At 43.6% G+C, this 25758-nt stretch overlaps 1 long non-coding RNA gene across 4 annotated transcripts in view; it reads right to left on the bottom strand.

Annotated features, from left to right (window-relative positions):
* LOC311522313 overlaps positions 1–25758 on the bottom strand; it is a 74760-nt gene that overhangs the window by 26077 nt on the left and 22925 nt on the right. The window contains exon 3 of one of the 4 annotated variants that reach the window (XR_014712099.1): positions 23100–23171. The exons of the other annotated variants lie outside the window; for them this stretch is intronic. This is a non-coding gene — a long non-coding RNA (uncharacterized lncRNA). The remainder of the gene's footprint in view (positions 1–23099; positions 23172–25758) is intronic. 4 annotated transcript variants of the gene reach the window in all.

Here is a 25758-nt window from a genome sequence, read left to right as displayed (position 1 = left end):
GTTCACTTATTGGACCCTTTACTACCCTGGGAAGGGTTCATTTGGACTTTGTGACTTGGCTGGAGGGCCAAGCTGTCAACCTGCAGGGTATGCCAGGAGTCAGAAAAGAACTACCCAGCCACTTGGAGGCACTCAAGAGGCGAGTACCCCATTACACAGTGACAATGCTAGAGTCTCCTATGCTCCCCTGCCAGTGTGCCTCAAAGCTGAGGTAGCAGAACTACCTCAAGGGTTTGAGCAGATAGTCCAATTAGTTGTGAGTTGTGGTGCTGGTTTTTGTGATTTGAAGAGCTGCAATGGGGGGGGGGAAGTGCTGAATGGATTTCTCTTTGGATTCCCCCCCCTAAGTATATAGAGGAGAAAGGGTGTTTCCCAGTCTTCTTATTTGAAACTGGCTTTCTCATGTGGATTTGCCAAATCCCCAAGCACACAGCAGTTATCATTCATGAATAGTGCTAATTACTGCTCAGACAATTCAGCAGGCTGGTTATATGGATGATCTGCAGCAAGAAGCAGACACACAGGCAAAAACAGAATTCCACCTAACCTGGACTTCATGTTTGTTTGTTTTTTCAGATTGAAAGCAGTGTCTCTTAATACCTAGTGCCTAACAGAAAACAGGAGAAAACTCAGAACATCTCTCCACTACTTTTGAAAGTACTGAGTTGGACTTTAGGAGCCAAATTCTGCCTTTCCTTACACCTGTGCAACCTCTGATTTCCATGTGGCCGCAGAGGTACAACACAGGACAGAATGTTGTCTCAGGTCTTTAAATGTTCTCCCTTCCACCCATGATGTGATTCTTGGCTATGAGAGAAGCCATAATGCAAAGTACTGCACTTAGCCAGGAAAAGTCAAATGCACAAATACAAAATGGGGAATAACTGGCTAGGCAGTAGTACTGTGGTGAAGGATCTCGGGGCTATGTGGATCACGTATTGAGTGAGTCAACAGTATGATGCAGCTGCAAAAAAGCTAATATCACTCTGGGGTGTATTAAAAGGAATGTTGTATGTAAGGCTCAGAAGGTAATTATCCCACTCTACTCGGCACTGGTGTGGCCTCAGCTGGAGTACTAAGTCCAGTTCTAGGCGCCACGCTTTAAGAAAGATGTGGACAAATTGGAGAGAGTCCAGAGGAGAGCAACAAAAATGAGAAGAGCTTTAGAAAACTGGAGGAAAGGTTAACAAACAGTATGTATAATCTTGAGGAAAAGAAGAATGAGATGGGGATCTGATAAGTCTACAAATATATTGAGGACTGTCATAAAGAGGACTTTGATCAGTTGTTCTCCACGTCCACTGAAAGTAGGACAAGAAGTAATGGGCTCAATCTGCAGCAAAGGAGAGTAAAGTTGGTTATCAGGAAAAACTTTCTAACTATAAGGATAGTTTTAAGTACTGGAAGAGGCTTCCAAGGGAGGTGGTGGAATCCTGTCATTGGAGGTTTTTAAGAACAGGTTAGAGAAACACCTGTCAGCAATGGTCTAGGTATATTTGGTCCTTCCTCAGCACAAGGGGATGGTCTACTCAATGAGTTCCTTTCTAGTCCTACATTTCTATGATTCTATTGCCTGTGGAAAGCAGTGCTATGGCATGAGAGGCAGATATTCTGGCTCTGGCCAAATGAGAGAGGAGAGGTAGATAAGCTGGAGGGTAGGGATAGGATACAGAGGGACCTAGACTAATTAGAGGATTGGGCCAAAAGAAATCTGATGAGGTTCAACGAGGACAAGTGCAGAGTCCTGCACTTAGTATGGAAGAATCCCATGCACCGCTACAGCCTAGGGACCAAATGGCTAGGTAGCAGTTCTGCAGAAAAGGACCTAGGGGTTACAGTGGATGAGAAGATGGATATGAGTCAACAGTGTGCCCTTGTTGCCAAGAAGGCCAATGGCATTTTGGGCTGTATAAGTAGGGGCATTGCCAGCAGATCGAGGGACGTGATCGTTCCCCTCTATTCGACTCATCTGGAGTACTGTGTCCAGTTTTGGGCCCCACACTACAAGAAGGATGTGGAAAAATTGGAAAGCGTCCAACTGAGGGCAACAAAAATGATTAGGGGACTGGAACCCATGACTTATGAGGAGAGGCTGAGGGAACTGGGATTGTTTAGTCTGCGGAAGGGAAGAATGAGGGGGAATTTGATAGCTGCTTTCAACTACCTGAAAGGGGGTTCCAGAGGGGATGAATCTAGACTGTTCTCAGTGGTAGCAGATGACAGAACAAGGAGTAATGGTCTCAAGTTGCAGTGGGGGAAGTTTAGGTTGGATATTAGGAAAAACTTCTTCACTAGGAGGGTGGTGAAACACTGGAATGCGTTACCTAGGGAGGTGGTGGAATCTCCTTCCTTTGAGGTTTTTAAGGTCAGGCTTGACAAAGCCCTGGTTGGGATGATTTAGTTGGGGGTTGGTCCTGCTTTGAGCAGGACTAGATGACTCCTGAGGTCCCTTCCAACCCTGATATTCTATGATTCTATGAGAGTGGACAGACAAGGAAGTTAAGCTGAGTGGCACAAGAGTAATCTGGTTAGTTGGACTCCTCTGGAGCTACGAGTATAGCACAGCATTTGCTGCCTGAGGAGAGAGGGGGTTAAGGTGGGTTTTAGCCGCCTTTGCAACTTCTTGGCTCTGAGGTGCTCCAGAATCTGGAGCCGCCCCCAATAGGCTCTCAGGTCTATCCACATTCTATCTAAATTATGGCAGTCTGTTTGTGGCTGCCTATGGACAGTATCTCTGCCCAGAATCCTCACCATACTGTGTGCTGTGGCTCCAGTCCTCCAAGGAAAAAGTGAGAGAAATGGGAGGAGGGGAAAAACCCAAACAGGAACCAAAACAAAAAAATTGTGACAATTAATTTTGGGCAAAGCCTTTTTTTGTGAGAGTGTTTTGATGGAAATTTCCCCCTCAACTCCAGTTTTGAGCTACTAGGTCTAGATTGTGCATAGACCCTCCCTCACAACAAGTCACATGCCTTCTGTGCCGCTGGGCTGCTTACATTGTTGTAAGTGGTTCCATGAACTGTGGCAGTTTGACGTGATACAGAGTCCTCCCCGCCAGGCTTTCTGTCAACTCTCCTTCAACACTCATATAATTCCAATGGACTCTTATCCCTTTCAACTGGGCTTTGTTTTAAGAACTGGGATTTCCCTCCAAGTTCTGTACCTCATGCCTGCATACTCAGCTTAAACAAGGGCCCACAGTTTGGAGCAGAATTACTTCTGAACAGTGGTGGCAGTAGCCATCTGCAACCCATGCAGTCGTACGGGGCCCAGAGGCAGTGAGCAGGCCCCTGAAAGCTAGATCTGGCCCGCTATCATCAGCTGCTCTGTCCTACTCAGTGCCACGTGGGGCTCAGAATGGTGTCCTTCCCACAATGTCATCTTGAACACACTTTACGTGCAAGGTCATGCTGCATGGAGGATGCCATTTATGGACCATGCATGTGAGGTCACTGGTAGGGGGCCTCAGAATTGAGCTTTAAAGGGCACTCCCACAGGACAAACAGCATCACTGCATCTGAATGGTTTATTTGTTCTTTGCATATACATGTGATAGACGCAACTAGGAGAGGCCTAGGAACTAGAACACACTGTCTAAATTTGACCTGAGAGGCTTCTTGGCCAAGGTTCAGCCAGTTCAGTCTCTTCTCCTATACTCTGTCTATCCACTCTGCTTTGGTCAGAGTCCAACTACCTGCCCTCAGTGCTTCCTCTTTAGTCCCCCCTTCCAATCTAAAGTTGTTTCAGGAGATATGGGGACTCTTAAAGGGCTGATGATGTCCAGTCTATACTTTCATAAATGGTGGTGAGCTAGTCTGGAGAGGGCTTAATGAAGTTAATTCTCGTAAGGGTATTAGATATTAAAAGCCGCTGTCTGTAATAAAGAAAGGGATTTGCACTCTTACGTGTGTATTTGCACTCTTACCTGCCTTTTTCTGTGGATCTTCTTTGCAGCCAGAGTGTTGAATTGCTGAAAGCATTATGTCACTTGTTTATGTGCATGTCTGAAGGCCAGATTTGGCTCTTAATGCCATTAAATCCCAGAAGCAGTGGGGACTGAGAGGAAAACCAAATGAGATATGGCCTGATAAATTGATTTACTAATAGCTCTGCTGAGTTAAAGATCCAACTCTCTGAACTGGGTAATAATGAAGCATATAATACAGGGCAGTCTGAGCCCACAGAAACTGATCACTTATGTCTGAGAAAGGCCACTTTCTCCCATAAACCCTATTTCCTGGACTGGAAAAATATACAGTGGCTTGGATTTGTTCTCTTCCTTGCATTCCAAGCCTCAATCTGGACCATCATGACTACAGCTTTTCTCCCTGTGAGTGAAGTCTGCAATAGAAACTTTTTATCGTTTCTGGGTTAGCTATGCTTGCGGGAGAAGGGGATAAGAATCTACAGTTCACTCTTTAAAGACATTTCTCCTCACTTGTCAACTAAAATAATTTTTAAAAAGAAGCCTAAGAAGCTGTTGGAGCTCAGAAGTTTGGTTTTATAAGAAAATAAAATGAAAATGGCATTAGAGAACCTAGTGTGAAGAGAGACTGTATCAGGAACACTTTAGATGACAGTGAAAGGGTTTGTTTGCATATTTGGGTGGAAATAAAATATTTTCTACAGCTTTGCAAACTCAGACATAGTATATTTTACTAGGGTGGGAGAATCCAGAGTGGGGAGCTGGCAGCATATGACCACTATGATCCCTTCCAAGTTTGGCTTGAAAGGGGCTCCCTGTCTTTTGTGTGTGTGGGGGAAAACTAGTATGCATAGTTGCCTTTCCCCAACATTCCCATTTGAATAAAACCATTCCTCTTATGGCTGAATCTTGTTGCAAATCCACCAGTGAATTTTGTCCAGTGGGTTGATGCTGGGGCTGGAACTGGGAATAGACCTGAGCCCCGATGTAACCAAAGAACCCTGGAAGTTGATTTCCCTTCTAAATCTGGGCTGGAGTGAACCAAAATATGTAACAATAGCGAGACTTCCTGCTAGATGGGGGAAAAGGACACAATGTACTTGGTCACTATCTGCCAGAGTTAGACACAGTGTCTTAGAGGGAAAATGAATTCCCTTACTACTTCAGCTGCACATCAGATAATGCAACTGACATGCACCCCTTGCTAAAAGAAAAGGAGTACTTGTGGCACCTTAGAGACTAACCAATTTATTTGAGCATAAGCTTTCATGAGCTACAGCTCACTTCATCGGATGCACCCCTTGCTCTCTCCCTTTGTGAGAAGCCAATTGAGAATGAACCTAGGCTGAGTCTCGTGTTCATATGTGTCGGACAGCCAATCAGAGTCACAGGATTAATACTTTCACTATGTATGGGGGGGCGGGATGGGACTGTTTCTGCTAGCAGGGTTCCAACCACAGAGCGGGGAGCCGCAGAAAAGATAATACAGTCTGGAACTGTATTAGCCTCTTGGGTGCTGGGCCAAGTGACACACGGAGGGAGGGAATGATCCCACCATGATTGATGTATTTTTTTTTGTTCATTCCCTCTATGTTCTCATGGACCTAATTTTCAGAGGTGCTGAGCAATTGTGATTCAGATGGTGTCACAGGTGCTCGGTGTCTCTGAAAATCAGGCCTTGTGAAATTAAACCTCCTGGACTGTAAAGTCTTCAGGGCCTTCTAGAACATAAGAACAACCATACTAGGTCAGACCAATGATCCATCTAGCCCAGTGTCCTGTCTTCTGATGGTGGCCAATGCCAGGTGCCCCAGAGGGAATGAACAGACCAGGCAATCATTGACTAATCCATCCCGAGTGATCCATTCCCAGCTTCTGGCAGCTTCTAACACATGCAGGTAGCACATTGAGCATTGTTGGGGCGACAACAATACAAATACACATCACAGAAATCCTTAATAAAGTGGTTGCAGATGTGGAGGCCGTTGACTGAGAGATCCCTGTTGCATGGGAGATAGGACTTTGAATAGACCTATAATGTAGTTGTTATATCTCACTGACTTAAATTAGCTTTGATTTTTTTCCTATCCAAAATATAGTTCAACCTCCTACTGGCTTGCCAGCCCTCAAACTCCATTGTGGTCACCTATTCACACAGCTACAAATGTTTGAGAAATCGCATCCCACGCATGCATTGATGGTGAGTTTTTCAGTCAGTTTTTGGGTGCTGCTGCAATGCAGTTGCTATGAGAACAGGTTTAGAATTTCCTAATTGTGATGGGTTTCAATTCTCAATCATAATGTGGCACTAATGTGTGTGAATATAGAGCATGTAGGTGAATGCTCTTCCTCTGTACTGATGGCAATTGTCAGCTATGTGTAATTACAAACATTTAACCCACTCTCCAAAATGCCAGAGCTTGCCAGATTGCTTGCAGTGTTGTAGCCATGTCGGTCCCAGGATATCAGAGAGAGAAGGTGGGTGAGGTCATATCTTTCATTGGACCAACTTCTGTTGGTGAAAGAGACAAGCTTTCGAGCTACACAGCGCACCTGAGGAAGAGCTGTGTGTAACTGGAAAGCTTTTCTTTTTCATCAACAGAAGTTGGTCCAATAAAAGAGATTACCTCACCCACCTTGAGTCTCAGATTGTCAGGGTTTAATGTGTGCAGTCCAAGACCAGAAAGTTCAATTAGAAAACTAACTTGTATGTTTTTTTTTTTTTTTACTGTATTAGAGAGTTGACTTCTTTCCAATTTGAAACAGATGATACATTGTATTAAAGGGTTGGGGTTGCACTTAATATTCTCATATAAAGGAGGAAAGACACAAGACTTTTCCGCTACATTGGGTTAGAGCTTTAAAAATATGCTTTTTACAAGTCTAACAGCAGTTTTTATTCCTCTGAGTCACGTGTGTTTTGGAGGAAACCATGTACTCTCAATGTTGCTTGAAGCATAAAATGTGCAATAAAAGTTTTTTTAAAAAAGAATTCATAGTATGTTTAGCTTTGCAAAGAAAACACAACAGTAAGTTAAATCTAATGCCATTAAGTTTTTGTGGTTTCCATGTAATTTGTAATCCAAAAAGCTTTTGGTATTAGAGGTTAAAATGGGGGAAAAAAGACATCCCACACACAATAAGGGAAACTGACAAGCTGGGCTAGCATTTCATTTTGTAAGGCAAAATATTGAATATTAAAATATTCACGCATGCAGTGAGCTGGCAGCAATCTTGGTTCTCCAGTGCCTAAACAGAACCTGTAACTTTCCATAAGTTTTGAATAAGAAATTAAATGGGCCTCGCACCTCCAACCTATATCACCTTCCCATTCCTATAGATGACATCACTGGGGGATAGAGAAGGGTTCATAGGCAGGGAGGAGGCACTTAAGGCATTGTATCTTAAAGGAGCCTTGCCAGAGTAGCATTAGGACAACTGGCCAGTCCTAAACTGCTTTTCTTTGATTCCAGAGTGGTCCCTTTCTTCCAAAGCACGTCCATGTTTCTGCTGGGTCATGTGCAGGAGGCAGCTGTATGTCTGAGATGCATCCTAATAACTGTCACCAGCTTTCTGTGGTGGGGCACTTCAGCCAGTACAGGTGATTCATGAAGGAACTAAAGACACCTACTGTTGAAACTCTTTTGTAGGAAGAAATGATGCTAATGGGGGACTGGGTGGTGCTGAGCTTGGCCAGAGGAATACTACAGGGACTGTTGGGGGAGGGAGCAGAAAGGGAAGTGGGGAAAATCTCTTCCTTTAAGACATCAATGTACATAGAGTTCACTATGCTCACAGGCATCTGAGTGAATGGGCAGGCTGAGGGGCTGGCCCAAGAGTGTTGCTGTTTGGGGGTGTAAATAGGCAAACAGCTTAAGCTATTCAGGTAAAAAAAGAGAGAAATCTGAACCTTTGGCACTCACTCAAAATGGACCTTCTGCACCCTTAAAGAGGGAATTCAATAACACAAGAAAGCATGCTGCAAGCACACAACAGCTTGTGGCATAATATGAAAAATGAAAGTAACTCATATTTGAAACACACTCCTTATCTCCCACAGCAGTAGTATCTGTCTGCAAGCTGTTTCATGTGGCGTTCAGATTACCAACTTTCCAGTTCTTTTCACCAGTTCAATCAAAAAACAAGCTTGTTTTTTATGAGTCAATAAAAAGGACTAGCCTACTTATAATAAGGGACCAGGAGAAGCCAAAAAAATGGAAAGGCAGGATCAGGGAAAATTATCAGTTTTAATACATAATGTTGCCAAATCCAATGAAGAAAATAAACGTTGATGCCCAGAACCCGCCTTTTGGACAAGCAGTCACAATCAAATGGAACCCTCAGTAATCCCTGGGCAGGATTTTCTCAAATTCAATTTGGTGCTTTCAGCTTTTGATACATGTTGGGAGCAGACGGTTTTAAATAACAGGCTTTAAACATGCACTGTAATCATACTGAGCTATAACACACACACATCAAACCAAAGAAAAATATCAGTTACCGCAGCTTAACGTCCAGGGTCAAAAACTAAAATATTTTCATGGGATGATAAAAATGGCATAATTGAAAGGAAATGTTGTTTTTTTTTTAAAAGCACATATGTGACTATTAAGTCTGAGAATGGGGTTTCCTTTAGTGCTTACCCAACGGCACAAGTTTCTTTGTGAAATACATTCTTTGCAGTAAGAAGAGGCTGGGTCTACCAGTAAATGGGGTAACCAGAGAATATACCCCTAAACCCTTGGTGGTAGGACTGTATAGTCTGATTGTTTTTAACCTGAGTATTGAATGAGTAAGGAGTGAGGAATCTGGCCTCTGTACTGCTTACACTGTGAAGAGATGGAATAAGCATAGTCATTCATCTCAGCTCACCCAAAAAATAAGAGAAAAGAGCTTGAATGCTCAGTGGAGTCTGAAAAATCTTTTACCCAAAGAAAGAAAGACATGCCAGCAGGACAAGATCCTACACTCCATCACTATCTAAGGGCACTAACTAGCCTAAACTGTACACAGCCTTCTTCAGGAGGCAAGCTCCAAAATCTGTTTAGAAGAGAGACCAGCCACTGGTGTGCAAGGGAGAAGTAAAGGGGAAAAAATCCAGCTTCTTCACAGCAGGGAGAAAAGGCTTCTCCCACTGCTCCTGATCTTTCATTCCCTACTTTCTGCTCAGTCAGAGCCAGGCAACCTGCAGAAGTTATTATAGGTGAGGCACAGAGGGGGCAAGTGGGAGGAAAATGACCATTATTGTCTGGATGCTCTTTCGCTCCAGTCCTGCAAAGAACCAATTGGGGGCCACTTCAGATCATAGTTTCCTATCCTGTGGGCATGCAGCGCCTCTGCCATTATGGGGCAATTCCCCCTCCTCCATTTTCTAGCCTATATTCCACATCACACACCCCTATCCCTCTGTGAGAGAGAACCTACAGTTTGATGGACCCATTGTCTTTGGCTGCATTCTCCATGTACTGTCAGCCAGGAGACATAGGGTCTAGTCTTGCAGCCCTTTCAAAACCTTTCTCTGGTAAATGACACCAGTCAGCAGGGAAGATCTTCCCACTCCATGTGAGGATGCTGGGGGTGCACTGGGTTCCAGTCTCTCCCGCCCCCTATTTTTTCCAAGATCCATAGGTTCATAAGGACATTATTGTGTGTAGCAATCTCTCTGGATAGAGTACAGCCTCCACCTCAGGGCAGGAAGGGGTTGACTGAGGCATCCATATAATTGGTTTTACTCAGTTGTCTCCTGGGTGGAAATATAGAATAAAATATAGAATAGCCTCTTTGCCTGTTGAGCCTAGCAGATAATTTTAATCTAAAGAGGGCGCTATAATTTCAGAGCAAAGATGACACATTTTAGCATTAATGGCAGTGATTAGCATATAAATATGCTGGCTGGAGAAAAGACAGGTGTATCAGGATACACCTATTGTTAGAGAAAATCCATTCTGTCCCTCCCCAGGTGACAGATGTTACCATCCGAATCAGCCTGGTATGAGGTGCCAAATTGCAAGCCATATTTTGCATTACCCTGTAGCAAATACAGTGGGCCAGATTCTGATCTTTGTTACCCTGGTATAAAACTGGAGAAGCAGCTCCACTGAATCTGCCCACGTGTATAAGAGATCAGTTTCTGGTTTTCTATAGGAAATAATCACAGCTAGACAAATTGTACCATGAGAAAACAACCCTTAACAATCCACAGGCCAGGTCAAGTAACATTTATCCAGGGCATCCCTGCTCAGTATGTATGCAGCAGAACCAGTATAAATTGAGGTAGCTCCATTGGGGATCTGGCCTGATAATATTATATAATATAATCATCACCATTTCTGCGCATTCTCATTCATCCTTGAGAAAAGACTACTTGCTCTTCACCAATTGAAGGTGTTCATAGTAGGTTTAGCTTATGCCTTCATTTTTCCATTACTTTTTGAAAAGTAGGATTGACATGTGAATTGCTTTTTTAAAAAAAAAAAAAAAAAAAAAAAAAAGGCGGACTGTCTCCATCCCCTTTCTAGACATTCATGCACCCTTCTCTGCATGGCTGTGTGTTCAAAATGGAGCAGATATTGCAACATTTACATTCAACAGGTCTAAAAATAGCCCCATTGTTTCCTTCAAACTAAATTGAGATTAGATATAACATTTCTTATTTCCATCCATGGTGCAAAAAACCATAAAATGAAGATACATGAAAATGCCTGAGAGAGACTAAAAGGGTATTATCTATATCTAGGGTTTTTTTTAAACATATTTTTAAGAATAGATCTGTCCACAAATAACACCTTAGAAAAAGTATGCATACAGTATTAAACATGGGAATTAGCTTAAGTGTGAGCTACCAAAGTGAAAGAACTTGAGTACAGATTTACTTTTTCCTTGTAAGATGACAAGTAAAGTGAATAGTTCTTCAGCACATATTTCATGAAGCAAATGTTGAACAGATGTATTTAAAGTGTGGGAAAAATTAAATGAAAGGCACGTTGAGGATTTATAGAGGGGTAACCAAGACACCAATCGAAATTAGATCTTTGAACAGAAACTATGCTGTTAATGCAGAAATTTTGAACTGTAACTTTAAAAAAAATGGCTTCCAAGACCCCAAACTGCAACCTTGAACTATACAAATTTCAGTTAAAAAAAGATGCAACTTTGGTTCTGAAAAAGTAATATAGCTGGAAAGTATGTTTTTATGTTGCATAGACCGTCGGTCCTTCATCAGTTGAGACTGAGATGATCACAACACGTCTTCCAATCTTCCCTCACTCTGGCCATCCTTCGCCATGCTTGTCCATATCTCCTTGTTAGGAAGTCATCCCACCTCTCTGGAGGCTGACCACGTGGCCATTTCTGTTCTCGCGAATACCATTCGGCTATAGCTGCGGTCCATCTGTTGTCGCTGAGTCGGGCCACATGTCCCGCCCACCGCATTTTGCTGAGCCTGCTTTCAACAACGTCTCGCACTCCAGACTGCTGCCTAATTATTTCACTGGGGATGTGATCGCAGAGCGAAATGCCCAAAAATGTTCGTTCCATCGCCCTCTGTGTGACAGACAGTTGATGTTCTTCAATCTCTGTCAGCAACCATGTTTTGCTGCCATATAACATTGCTGGAAGCACGGTCAAGTTAAAAAGATTCACACGAGTTGTTTTCCTGATCTTTCCTTGGAGGATGTCCTTGATGTCATTGAATGCGCACCATCCAGCTTTTTTTCTGCATGACAGTTCGCCTTTCTAATCGTGGCGCATGTTGACTTTCTTGCCCAAATAAATGTATTTATCAACCTCTTGGATCTGCTCTCCTCCAAGAATTATTTGGGTTCTTGGCAGAACATCTGATCTCATGTATTTCATTTTCAACCAGTTCATTTTTAATCCAACTTGACTACTTTTCGCATTAAGTTCTTTAAGCATTTTTTCAAACTGGGCTGTATTTTTGGCTATCAGCACTATATCATCTGCGAACCTGAGATGGTTTAGCTGCTCGCCGTTGATATTAATCCCGCCTTTCAAGTCTGCTTGTCAAAAAAACAATTCAAGACAGGCTGTGAATAGTTTTGGTGAAACTGTATCTCCTTGTTTCACACCTTTCTTGACAGGGATTCGGAGGGGAGTATTGAACAGTGATATGTCCGTGCTGCAGCCAGAGTTCGCTTCCTTTAGTAATGTGATATATTTCATGCTGATGCCCTGTTCTGAAAGAGCTTCAAGAACAGTGTTAGTCTCTATGCTGTCGAACGCCTTCTCATAGTCCACAAAGGCAATGCACAAAGGGAACTTGTATTCCCTTGAACGCTCTAGTAGTTGGTCTGTGTCTGTGGAATGTGGTCTATCATTCTGTAATTCCTTCGAAAGCCGGACTGCTCTCTAGGTTGCTGTTCATCCAGGTTTCTCAACAGTCGATTTGTTATTATTTTAGTGAACTACTTATAGATACGCAAAAGCAGGCAGATCGGGTGATAGTTCTTTAGATTTTCTCGATCGCCTTTCGTATGCAGCAAGATGGTATTGGACTCTTTTTCCAACTGGATGGTATCTTCTAGATTTCAAGGTAGTGGCTGAACCTTTGGGTGAGAGCTTTCCAAAGTTCCTGACCTCCCGCCTTAAGCACTTCTGCTGTCAGACCGTCCTTCACTGGAGCCTTCCCCTCTTTCATTTGATGGATTGTGTGACAGACTATGCTGATGAGAACCAGGAGTATGTGTTCATCGGTTTGTTGAAGTGATGGCATTGGGACGTCTATACGGGATGCAAACAGCTGCGTATAGAAATCCCTGCAAATTGCCTCCATCTCTGTTCGATCGGTTACTGATTTTCCATCCCTTTTGTTCTTCAAAGCTGATGATGACCTGTACAACGCCAGTTCCCGTTTGCATTTTTTGAGACTTTTACGATCTTCAGCACCCTTTAGGAGCTTTTCGGTCCGAAATTTTTCGAAGTCTTCCTTCAACTTCATTTGTATGAGCTTGCAGAGAAGGGAGTACTCAAGCTTGCCACTGTTTTTGTTTTCCTCCTCTTCTCCAATAAAGTCTTCGTATTTTCCGAGATTCTTCTGCTAGCTCTTCCTGGTCTTTCATGCTCAGCTGATTTCACACACCATTTTACTCTCTTACTGAAGTTTTCATAATCATCGTCGCAGTCGTCCAGGAGGCTCCAATCTTCCCTAGAAATGTTTTCCTTCAGGATTGCCTCATCGGAAACTACCAGTTGGTGCCTTCTGTTCACCATACACAGTGCCTATTTCTCCACCTTCACAGTGAATATGAGTCTGGCTCTCAGTAGGTGATGATCGCTACCGATATTCAATGATGGCACAACTGAAATATTCTGCACAATGTGTCGTCTATTGATGAGAAAGTAATCAATTTCATTTTTTGTCTTCGTGTGTGGTGCGATCCAGGTCCATCTTCTGTTGGCCTTCTTTCGGAACCAGGGGTTACCAATGAACATTCTCCTTGTCTCTGCCAACATAGCTAGTTGTTTTCCTCTTGTGTTTTGTTCTCCGATACCGTAATTCCTATGAACTTTTCACCCTCTCTCCCTCTTCCAACCTTGGTGTCAAAATCTCCCATCACAATCGTATATGTGGAACTCTGAGCGAGGGTTTCCTCCAGTTCCTGATAGAATCCTTCCACATCATCATCTTCACATGCACTTGTGGGAGCATAGATCTGGATGATTTTGAGGGTACTATGTCGGTTCAATCAGAAGTTAAGCACCCCGATACGTGATGACTTCAAATGGCATGAGACAATTTTCGAAGACCAGTCCTTTGTTTATGATGAATCCAACTCCTCCAACTGTCCTTGTGCCTTCTCCTTTTCCTAGAATGACAGTGCTTCCATCCCTCCAGCTGACCTCCATCTCCTTCTTTCATTGTGTTTCGCAAACACCCAGCACATTGCAGGCTGTTTTTGCCTTTTCCTCCATGAGATGGTTTATCGATTCCTCCCTTGTCAGTGTTCTGCAGTTATAAGTGCACACTGAGAGAGTTGTCCGGTTTCCTTTTGGCAACCTGGCACCTGAGACTCTTTGCTGCCTCTCGTCGTTTGAATGCCTCGCTGCCTCTGGAGTGGGGATCGAGGAACATGCAGAACATGTTAATTTTAAATTAACAGCTAATGCAGCTATATTAAAGTGTCTTGATTCCCAGAATTGTGGAAATCTACAAAAATCTTGGCACTAAAAAAGTGCAGACATTTTTCCAGTCTGAAAACTTGCAATTAAGATTATTTAAAGATGACTATGGAGAATCCACATGGCCATCAATCAGTACGAAACTCATGGCACAATCAAAACAACAGGGAGTCACCACATTATTGAAACTAGGGTGGTAAAACTTCACATAGCTACTAGGAGTGTCAGCTGTAACAGTGCACCATTGACTTCTGTAAAGCTGTCACATATTTCTATAACAAACTATGGTTGTGATTCAGGAAAGCACTTAAGCGTAGGATTTATTCACATACTTAAGTACTTTAATTAGGGATGGATTTAAGCACGTGCTTGTGTTTTTCTGAATCGGGCCTATATGTGGCCTCATAAACAAGAGTTTTCAAAGGTTAATCAACCATTTGTATTAAACCACACAGTGAATGGAGCTCTGGTGATTAATACCAACTGAGAATCTGGCCCCATAGTCTAACAGGACTGCCTGGTTTCTTGTTGTGCAATTGTTAAATTTAAAATAAGAATGTGATACAAACGTACATATGATTATGCCTGTGCTGAGGTGAAGTATTGCTGAATTTTGTATACCTTGTTTTCTAGCTAATTATCGTGCAGGCCAAGAGGTCCAACTATACAGAGGGCACTGCAGATGGGTACATCTAGAGGAAAGGAGGACCCTGCTGTTCAGTTCCTGACTCAGGCCCTGAATTGCTATGTGATCTTTAGACAAGTCATTTAGGACAAGCCTTTCAAGTTTGGGTGCTTAACCATAAGTGCCTAAATCAGAGATTTGATTTCCAAAGGAACTGAGCCCCTGGAACTCCTATTGATTTCAGTGTGATTACTCATGAGATGAAGAATTGCTCACATCAGCAATAAGTATTTTCAGGATCAGGCCCCCATCTCTTATAATTTAGATACTGTCGGTCTTCAGTAAAGGGAATGGGCTGAATTCTGTCCTGGCTCACAGACCTGTGCCACTTAATTGATTTCAGCAGGGTACCCAGTCAGGGCTGAATTTGGCCCTGTAATTCTTAAACATCTCTCTGGCATTTCTGGAGATTCTGACATTCCAGGGGGCACGGTCAAAGCCAGATATGTAGAGACAGGTAAATTGGGCTTGAGAGAGTGCCCCTTGTCTAGCTGTCTCTAGCCTGTCACATCTGAGGTGCTACTCCCTTTGGCTGCTGGCAGAAACTGCACCGGGCTTCACTGCTGTTGTTGGAGCCTGACCTGCCCCCTGGACAGCTGAGAGAGATGGATTTTACTCCTTTCTTTCTCAGGCCCTGAAAAGGTGATTGTATTCTTCCATGTGCATCCAGCTCTTGGATTTTATGGTGTACATATCAATTCAGTAACTGCTGACCTCTGACTGTGTGTTGCTTTTACTGTTGAAGGTATCCTCACAGGTTATTCTTAGAAGATGCTGTTTTGTGATCCTCTGCTTCCGAGGCATCCCCAGAAATTTTACCCATGGTACGCACCAATCCTTGGGGAACTGTCCCCGCTGCAGCCTCTGGCCCCAGCATCTGCACCACGCTCAGCCCTTATCTTCTAGCGCACCCATCCAGGTGCAGTGTCACTCCCCATCCCTGAGAGGGGACACAGGCAGCTGGAAGCGGGCCAAGGCTAGGCAGGCCCCTAGGTGGGGAAGCCCTGGTGCAGGAGCCAGCCCTTTGCAGCAGAGGGGCAGTGCTGTGTGCTTCACTGCCCACTGTGTCCACTCAGGTTTGGCGCTGTAGCCCTTTTGTTGTGGTGAGGGGTGGAGGCAATGGGACCTTCAGTGAGTGGTGTTGCAACATGGTGCATGGGGGCATCACCGCTGCTCAGGTTTGGCCCTGCATTCCCCCTCCTGCATGATGGAAGTCCAGTAGGGCCAAACCTGAGTGGGTGGTGGGGTGGCTTCTCCTCTCCCATGTAGGCACCGCTGCTGTGTTTCACATTCAGTTTAATGAGCAATTTCATCCCTTCGAGGCTGCTAGCATCTTCTCCGTAAGACTCAGCTGACATAGCACCCAAGCAATGCTAAGCTGAGCGATCCTAGCGTGTGCACAGGGTGAGGGGCACAATGAAATAGACAAGTTGGTCACCAGACAGATATGCTGGAGGTGAAGGTGTCATCTGATGTTTCTTGCAACTAGAACTAGCAGCAGCCAGTCAGCTCCAAGCCATGTTCTGCCCGGAGGGCTCAGGCAGTTCCTTTTCTAGGCTAAGAATGATTTTCTAGAAGACCATAAACCCAGGAAGATGCTCCCTATCCTGCCTCACCCAATGAGGCTTGGATCAACCTTGCCATTGAGGGTAGGAAGAGATTAGTCATTAAAAACAAGATCCACATGGCGCCCCTGAATGTGCCCAAGGAACGGACCCTCCATGCACAGATTTTCCTCTATGGGAGTGAGGATCCTCTGAAATATCCTCTCCCCTGTCTGTGGATTCCAAGTGTTGGTGTAGCCTCTGAGACCTTATCCACTGAATTCCCAAGAACTCAGCTCGACTCCAAACACATCACCGAGGTGTCTTCAATTGGCTTACGATCAGGCTCAAGCCTGCGGAGGGGGGGCAGAACATGCCACACATCCAAAGTGACATGGCCAATCTCTTCCTTTATGTACATTTACACATTGCATCACACATTTTGGGATTGGTGTGGTCACTTTGCAGGTGTGGCCCACTCTGGCCAGGCACAGTCTGTGCACGGCTTACTCTTTACCTCCAGGCTTATCTTATCTGTTGTTATCTCGTCCATTGTAAATGGTTCCCTGGGTGTTCCCCTGTATTTTAGCTACTACAGATGTTCTAGTTCCAGTTTACTGATCCACTTACTTCCTAATCCTGTCTTCCAAAAAATGAGGCCTCACCCACATCCAATTACTTGTGTCAAGCCAGGCCTATGCTAACACGATGCAGTTTGAGGCTGGGGATCCACACATGGGGAGGGGCATGCCTTAGGCTGTATTAATTTTTCATGCCCCTCTGCATACTGTGGAACCCTCCTTCAGTGGAGGGGCCAGGTACAGCAGTGGGCAGAGGTGTTCCTGGCAGGGTGGCACCAATGAAAATGCATTGGCTGGGAGCTGAGGGGACTGGGGTGGAGGTAGAGAGAGAGAGCAGCTACTGCTCCCAAAGAGCCACAGGGCCTCTGTATAGACTGCCTCCAATGTATTCCCAAACATACTGCTGTGTGCGTGTGTAAAATAATTCCTTCTCCTATCAACCAGGATGCCTGCTGCTGTCCCTCAGTCAATGGATTCTTTCAGATACACCTGGACTGTGCTATTAAAATCACTGTAATTATACAGGTATCACTGAGGGTGGGATTAGGTCCCCAGAATTTTACATGTATCTCTTCTTCCTAAGAAAAGGAAGGAGCCCAAGGATTGTGTGTTTGATAGCCATATTTCTCTAGTTTGACTGAAGTGCTGCTTGTTAGCCACGTGCCATGTCTGGTAGCCAAATGCTTCCCCAAATAATACATGCAGATGAAGTCTGATCAGTTGCAGAACACTGAGCCAAACTGTGCCATCATGAGGAGTTCTGATGAACTGATGGCATGTTATGATCCACTGAGGGAAATATAAGCTGGCTGCTACCAGTGTATTACATAGCATGCTCTCTCTCGATCTCTCTCTTTCCATCTTCATCTTCCTGTTACCCTCTTTTATTTTTTCATTTAATGCTGAGATTTTCAGGATTGAGTGTCATTATTTTTCCATCAGCATTAAAGGGCATTAGCTTTGAGGGAAGTGGTCTCACTCTTCCTAGAATAAGGCCGTGAGTACACTAGTAACTAATAAACAAGGAAAGCACTCCAAGCTTTTACTGGTATAGTTGATTTCTCCACCCTGCCCTCTTACCTCCAGGACAAGCTATACCAGCAGAAGCACTGCATCCATACTTGGGGCTTTTGCCAGCACAGCTATGTCAGTCAGGGGTCACACCATTTTACAACCCTGTCCAACAAAGCTGTGCCAGCAGCAGTCTGTTGTGTAGACCAGGCCTAAGCAATAGTTTAATATTATGGCAAAGCAGGTGACCAGTAGAGATCACCGACCTCCGGAATGCTTTCCTTATCGTAAAACTTAAAAAACAGACAAAAGACGCTTTAAATAATTCAAAAGCCAGATGTGTTCACAGCCACTTGGTGTAACGACCTGTTCCTTTCATTGTTACCCTCACCTTCCCTCTCCAATTCCTTTCGTTTCTATATTACTCACTTGTTGTCTTCTCCTAGTGTAGGACCCCTTCCTGCAACGATCTCCATGTGAGCCTCTGCAAAGCCCCACTGAAGTCGTTGGGGCTCCATGCAGGCACAAGAGGTCTATCTACAGAGATAGTTGCAGGCCTTAAACTATAAACTATTCAGAACAAGGGCAGTGCTGGTCTCAGCATTTGTACAGTACCTAGCACAGCAGGTTTGCAATCCTGATATGAGCTTCTCTATGCTACTCTAATGCCATTTAATAACATTCCATGTTTGTTGATAACATGGAGGCCTACGTAGCCAGTTTTGCCTCTTCTTTTTGTCTTGGCATTGGACTTCTTGCCAGCTTGCACCTCTTGGTCTGAATTGCCTAGTATGATGCTGACAAACACAGGGTGGGAGGCTGTATTTTGCATGGATGATATGCTCCTGTTTGCAGCCAGCCCATCAGTCTGCTGTAGCTGAGCATATTAATTTCTTTGTAAAGTATCTCAGCATTTTGAACTGCTTTTTAATCTAATGCTATGGCATCTGTGTGTCCTGCTGGATTTGGCATTCAGTGCTAGACTGCATGAATTCTGGAGCTCTGCAACTTGCTGCACATTCCACCCTTTGCCACTGAATTGTGTTCAGAACCTAAACTTTCATTCTAGGGAAAAAAATGATACCCTGCAGGGGTATGAAGATAGACTTAAACATAATCCAGGTGCCAACTGAGGAAGTGGTGTGATCTTGAACCTGCAGACAACAGCTCAGAGAGATTTGAACTGGCCCTTCATCTCACTAGATTGTTAACTCTGAAACCTACATGTGATTGTTTAAATATCAACACCACTCATTATGTAACTGCTGAACATTTTAGCAGAAACATCCAGCTAATATGCCTCTTGGTCTTGCAGGGGGGATTAAACTACACCTCTCTTTCAGGGTGCAGCTTGCTCCTTCGCTCCCCCATTGCTTTTCATGAGTAGATTTCAAAGTGCTTTACAAAGGAGGTTACTATAATCCCCATTTTATAGATAGGGAAACTGAGGCACAGAGCAGAGATGTGACTTGCCCAAGGTTATTCAGCAGAACAGTGGCAGAGCCAGGACTAGAATCCAGAACTCCTGAGTCCCAGTCCAGTGTACTACCTGAAAGACATTTTGGGTTTTAATTTTTTTTTAATTTCCCAGGAATTTATTGTGTTTTATACAGAAGATTTTTAAAAGCAGGAGAATAAGTAAAAGCCAGCAATGAAGGGCAGCTGGCTGGGATGCCCAGCACTCAGGGGAGCTAGGGGTGCTCATCATGTGGCAGCTGAGAGAACCACTCCCTGCAGCTATCCAGTGGTCTCAACTGCTGGGACCTGGCTCCCTGCTGGTCTCACTCTCCTGCCTACACAGAGGAAGCAAAGGGGGTTATGCTGAAAGTCCCAGAGCCAGGAGTGGAGTGGAAGGCTGGACCCTGTGAGTACTGGCAGATAGAGCCCCCTGCTGACCATGCCTGCCCTTCAGCGTGGTCTTATCTGCTTCCCAGGACCCCAAGCCCCCCAAATTTTGTGTGAAATCAATAAAACCCAAATACTGGCTTTTCCAAAAACCTAGCAATTTTTCAGGGAAGAAAATAGGTAAATACCAATAATGATGGGCCTTAACTGCCTGCTAGGCCAGAAAGTGCAGCACAATCTACAAACCAATTATCTGGGACTTTAGGAAACTGCAGCTAATATTAATTTCTACAGTAGCAATATTAGTTTGCAAACAATGTAATAGGCAATGAGTTCAGATTACCAGCTTTCAAGTAGTGTCACTAATTCAGTCCAAAAAAATCTTGTTTCCATAAGTCCAACAACCAGAGAGTAGAAATAAAATATTCTTACTCATGAAAGATTAAGGAGACATTCTCAATGTACTGAACACACAGTATAACTTGATGTAATGTAGTAAATAAAATCCTTAGACCCAGAATCCACAGTTTGGGCAAGCAATCAAAATCTTTGCAAACCCCAATAGCTCACGTGCAAAGCTATCTGAAATGAGTTTTGCTTTATATTTTTATTACAAGCAGCCATCATTAAAAAGATTCCACGTGTAATATAAACACACATTCTGACTACGTCAGCCCAGCTCCAATCCACCAAAATAGCCACACATTCAAAATACATTTTTTTAAAGGTTCTTTGTACCAGACCTGAGACTCTATTGCATCAAAATTACATTGGTATATCTGTATGGTTTTTTGATATTACATGAATGCGTTACAACTTCTAACCTTTCATGCAATAAAAAGGTCTTATTCAATTATAATCAACTGCAAGTGTGAAATGCTGCATTTAAAAATATGCAGTTGCACAGAGTGGCTGATGCTCATTTGAAGCTGTTGTAATCACATAAATTTGCCCCTTGTTGAAAGGATTACAAAGATATAAAATGCAGGGTAATCTAGGGGTTAGACCATGGGGCAGGGAGTCAAGAGACCTCTGTTCTGTTCTCTGCCCTGCCAGTCACTCGTTCTGTAACCTTGGAAAAGTCACTTAACACCTCTGTGCTTCAGTTTCCCCAACTGTAAAATGAAATAAGATTCAGAGAGGTTGTGAGGCTTAATTAATATATGCAGTCCTTTCCTTGCCCTGGCATTGTGGGAGTGCCATTCAGGGGAGGAGAACAGAATAGCACTAAGGAGATGTCCTGCAGGTTGGCAAGGTGAAGTTAGTTGTTCAGTTCCAATTTAATTGCTTTGTACCTTGGCTGATAACTCATTCTGGCTATTTCATCATTGCATACTTCCTAGGATTTCACATGCCAAATGTTGAACAGATGTACTTCCACATTTAGGACATGGAGCTGAACTAGCAGGCAATGGACAAAAGAGCTTTGACAAGCTGTAGCTCGCAGTTATGACAGTCAGATTTTTTTTGCTGTAAGACAAAGCTGCCTTCAAACAGCAGTATGGGAAGATTGTAAACTTACCATGAGCTCATCCATTTGTCCAGGTTCAAATGCAGTACTCCACCCAGAGAACACCTCCTTAAGTACTACATGGAGCTGGCTTAGCCAGGAATCACAGGTGTATGGCCATTGCTCCATCAATTGCTATTTTCAGGCTCTGACTCTCCATAGGTATGGTGGGAACACCCACCACTGCCTTACTGCAGCCACCTGAGATGCCTCACAACTGCTTTCACAAACTCCAGCTGATATCTTTCTTGCGGAGGATTCACCCCAGCCTCCATTTTGAGAAAAGGTCTAGGACATAATGCTGCAGCCCAAGGATTTACAAGGAGCTCCTACTGGTAGACTCTAGGCATTAACCTCTTCTCCCACAATTCCCCTGGTCTCCCTGAAGGCTGACTGTTGAAATCTTCTAGAAGCTACTGCTTCATGGAACTTTTCTGGGAGCACAACAGTGTCGCTGCGACAATGCAGTGGGTGCAGTGCAAGTGCAGATTTGGAGCAAAAAGTAGAGTGACTCAGCATGTGGACACCCTGCATCGCTGGCTCACACAGTAGTTCAGCTCTCTAGTGTAGGCGCAGCTTCAGTGCATCTTGGAAAGCCCTGGCATTAATAAAATAATAGCTCATGCCCCCTTACTATTAAGTACAGTAAACTATATTGCTTCCTGGTATTAAACAAATCATGCAGTGTTTTGATGGAGCTCTCTGACTATTTAATGTGCACAGAAATGTGAGCTCAGCTATGATTAGTACAAGAAAAAGCATTTGGGAAAACCATCTAATCCTGCATTTTCTTTTTAACTCTGGAGAGCCAGTGAAACAGCAGCACTTGAGGTTGCAATTTCCTCTTTGGTCTAATGATTATGGGAGTTGGAATAACTAACACAACAGAAAATGAACATTTAATGAAGGTATAAAAACTGTCAAATAGACACCCCAAAATGCATACGCTCCATCATTTTGCTGCACTATTAGTGCTGTAACTTTCAGAAATTCTACCTCTGTGTTACTATTTAACACATGAGTTTTAAAGATTCAAACCAGCAGACAGGTTTCATTAACATAGGAGGTCCCAGAAGAAATAAATGTTTATTAAAGTTTCAGTGATATGAGAGTTTTGGGGTATTTTTTAACCACACTCTTGGTTTGGTGCAGAGCCTGCCAAATGTGTACCTGGTGAGCTATTTAGAAACTTCCTGTTCCATGTGCTAATTAACAGTCTATGAATTTTAACTGAAATCAAGGTGTCACAGCTAAAATGTATTGCAGAGGAGGCCTGCATTTGTCATTCAAAGATACTGCCATGGTGTTAAGGCCTAGCTATGGAGTGGATTTTGCAGCTTGAAAAACTAGTTTTCCAATAACTGCTGGGTGAAACCTGGGAGGAACTTGATTGCCTTGAATCACATGAGGTGAATTAGACTGGTGACATTTCAAGTCAGAGATGGGCCAAAACTAGAACCTTTAATCCAAACCTCTTTGAATCTTGTGGGCAGGGTGGTGATAGATACAAATCACCGGATCAGAACTTACCTCCATTTTGGTTCTGATTCAGAGCCACTGAATCATTAGCGGCACTCATGGGGGGAGGAATAGGTCCTCCATAAATGAAACCAGGGACTCTTGATATGTGTGTATGTTGGGCTAACTGGTAGCAGAGCAAGTATTTTCTTAGTTATCATAGTCTCTTTGTCATTGGAATAACTCTTTAGTTCATTTCAGCTGCTGCTGATTGCTTTGTTGCACTAATTCAAACTGGGCAAACTCTAGTTAAACTCCCCTTACAACTTATTCATGCATCACCTCACAGCTTGCAAGGGCACCATTCTTTATTTATTAAGGATGTGTAAGAAAGTGGCCCCACCTGGGAGTGCTTCCACCAACAGGCTATGGCATTACAGGTGTACCTGCCTCAGTGTCCCTTCTTCTGAGTTCTCTGAAATAGTCAGAACAGTCTTTCTTAGTGCAAATGGCCCTTTTAGGATTAATTTAATACAGAAGAAAGCCCCATGCATACAAGTCCCAACACAGTTCAGGCAATTAACAAATGTAGCCCCACCATCCCTCACTGTGCCCCGGCCCTCTGGCTCTGAGAGCCAGCAGGTATCTCCTGCTGCTGCTGTCATCCTACAGCCCTCTCCCCAGCTTTCTCTGGCCATGGCTCTCTCTGACTCAGGAAGGTCAGCCAGCTAGCTCCTCCCTCCACTGACTCTTTGATAATTCCTCCCTCTTGCCAGGGAGGGCCAGCAGAGAACTTCCCCAGATACCTCATCCAGTCTCCTAACTCTCACCAAGACTCTGTCTCACTGGGTCGCTCCCTGATCTCTTTTAGCCTCCAGGTGCCACCTCACCCTCTTACCTGGCCAAATCGAGAGCACCTGTGCTGACACAAGGGCACTGGAGCTGCTTCATTTACAGGGGCCAGCCGCTCTATGCCAGGTTGCTATTTAACATTTTTATCAATGACCAAGAAGAAAACATAAAATCTGTGGATGACACAAAGATTAGGGGCGTAGTAAATAATCAAGAGAATAGGTTACTGATAGAGTGATCCAGAGTGAACAGGTTACTGATAGAGTGATCTTGGTAAGCTGAGTGCAGACAAAAAGTATGTGTCAATATGGCCAAATGTAAAGTCAGATATCTAGAAACAAGAATGTAGGCCACACTTACAGTGTGTGGAGGGGAGTCTGTCCTGGGAAGCAGTGACTCTGATAAGACTGGGGGCAATGGTGGTTAATCAGCTGAACATGAGTTCCAATGTGATGCTGTGGCCAAAAGGACTAGTACAATCCACAGATGAATAAACCGAGGAATTTTGCGTAGAAGTAGAGAGGTTATATTACCTCTATATATGGCATTGGTTGAACACTACTGGGATACTTTGTGTAGTCATGGTGTCCAAAAATTGGAGAAGGTTCAGAAAAGAGCCATAAGTGATTAAATTATTGTAAAGCATGTTTTATAGCGATTGATTTAAGGAGCTCAGTCTATCTTAATTTTCCAATGGAAGGTTAAGTCATCAGTGGTGGACTTCATCAGTTTATAAATACCTACGTGAGAAACAGAAATTTGATAAGAAGGCTCCTCAGTCTAGCACACAAAAATATAACAAGATCCAATGGGTAGAAGTTGAAGGTAGACAAATTCAGACTTGAAATAAGGTGCCAATTATTAACAGTGAAGATAACTGTTAGCCACTGGAACAATTTACCAAGGGTTGTAGTGATTTGTGAATTTGGTATTTTTTTCTTTTGTAAGTGAAGCACTTTGCACTTGCCTTTATTGAATTTAATCTTGTTGAATTCAGACCAATTATCTAATTTGTCAAGGTTGTTTTGAATTCTAGTGCTGTCTTCCAGTGCTTGCAAACCCTCCCAGCTTGGTGTCATCTGTACATTTTATAAGCATTCTCCCCACTCCATTATCTAGGTCATTAATGAAAATATTGAATAGTACCAGACCGAGGGCAGAACCCACAGGGCCCTGCTAGATAAGCCCTCCCAGTATGACCGAGAACCATTCCTAACTACTATGGTCTTTTAACCAGTTGTATGCCCACCTTAAGTAATTTTATCTAGAGCTCATTTCCCTAGTTTGCCTATGAGAATGTCATGTGGGACTGTGTCAAAAGCCTAACCACAATCAAGATCTATCACATCTGCTGCTTCCTCCACATCCAATAAGCCCATAACCCTGTCAAAGAAGAAAATTAGGTTGTTTTGGTATGATCTCTTCTTCACAAATCCATGTTGGCTATTCCTTATAACCCTATTATCCTCAAGGTGCTTGCAAATTGATTGTTTAGTAATTTGTTCCAGTACCTTTCCAGGTATCAAAGTTAGGCTGACTGTTCTATAATTCCCTGGGTCCTTTTTTTTTTTTTAAAAGATATGTACTATGTTGTTTGCCCTTCTCCTGACTTCTGGGATCTCATCTGTCCTCCAGGAGTTCTCAAAGATAATAGTTCAGTGATTTTCAGCTAGTTCCTTAACTACCCAAGAATTAATTTCATCAGGCCCTGCTGACCTGAATTAGGATGGCAAGATGTCCTGATTTTTATAGGGATAGTCCTGATATTTGGGGCTTTTTCTTATATAGGCACCTATTATCTCCCCATCCCGATTTTTCACACTTGCTATCTGATTACCCTAACTTGAATGCAACTAAATATTCTTGAATTTGTTCTTTCCCTGTTTTGGCTTGCACTCCTTCCACCTTGTTGTTAATGTTGCTTGTGTTGACGGCGAACTGTGGCCACTGGGAGCTACGAGCGGCCGTACCTGCGGACGCTCAGGTAAACAAAGCATCTTGCAGCCTACCAGGGGCTTACCCTGAACAAGCCACAAACCAAGTTTGGGAACCCCTGCCTTAGCATAATGAAATCTGTCACTTCATGATCACTTTCTCTCAAATTGCCTTCCACTTTCAGATTTGCTACCAACTCCTCCCTGTTGGTCAGAATCAAATCTAAAATGGCCACACTTCTGGTTTCTTCCTCCACTTTCTGGAAGAAAAAGTTG

The sequence above is a fragment of the Lepidochelys olivacea genome (assembly GCF_965140295.1).
Source record: "Lepidochelys olivacea isolate rLepOli2 genome assembly, chromosome: 6".
In the NCBI taxonomy this organism is placed as follows: domain Eukaryota; kingdom Metazoa; phylum Chordata; order Testudines; family Cheloniidae; genus Lepidochelys; species Lepidochelys olivacea.
The sequence above is the reverse complement of the archived record's forward strand: the minus strand, read 5'-3'. Positions and strand labels throughout refer to the sequence as shown.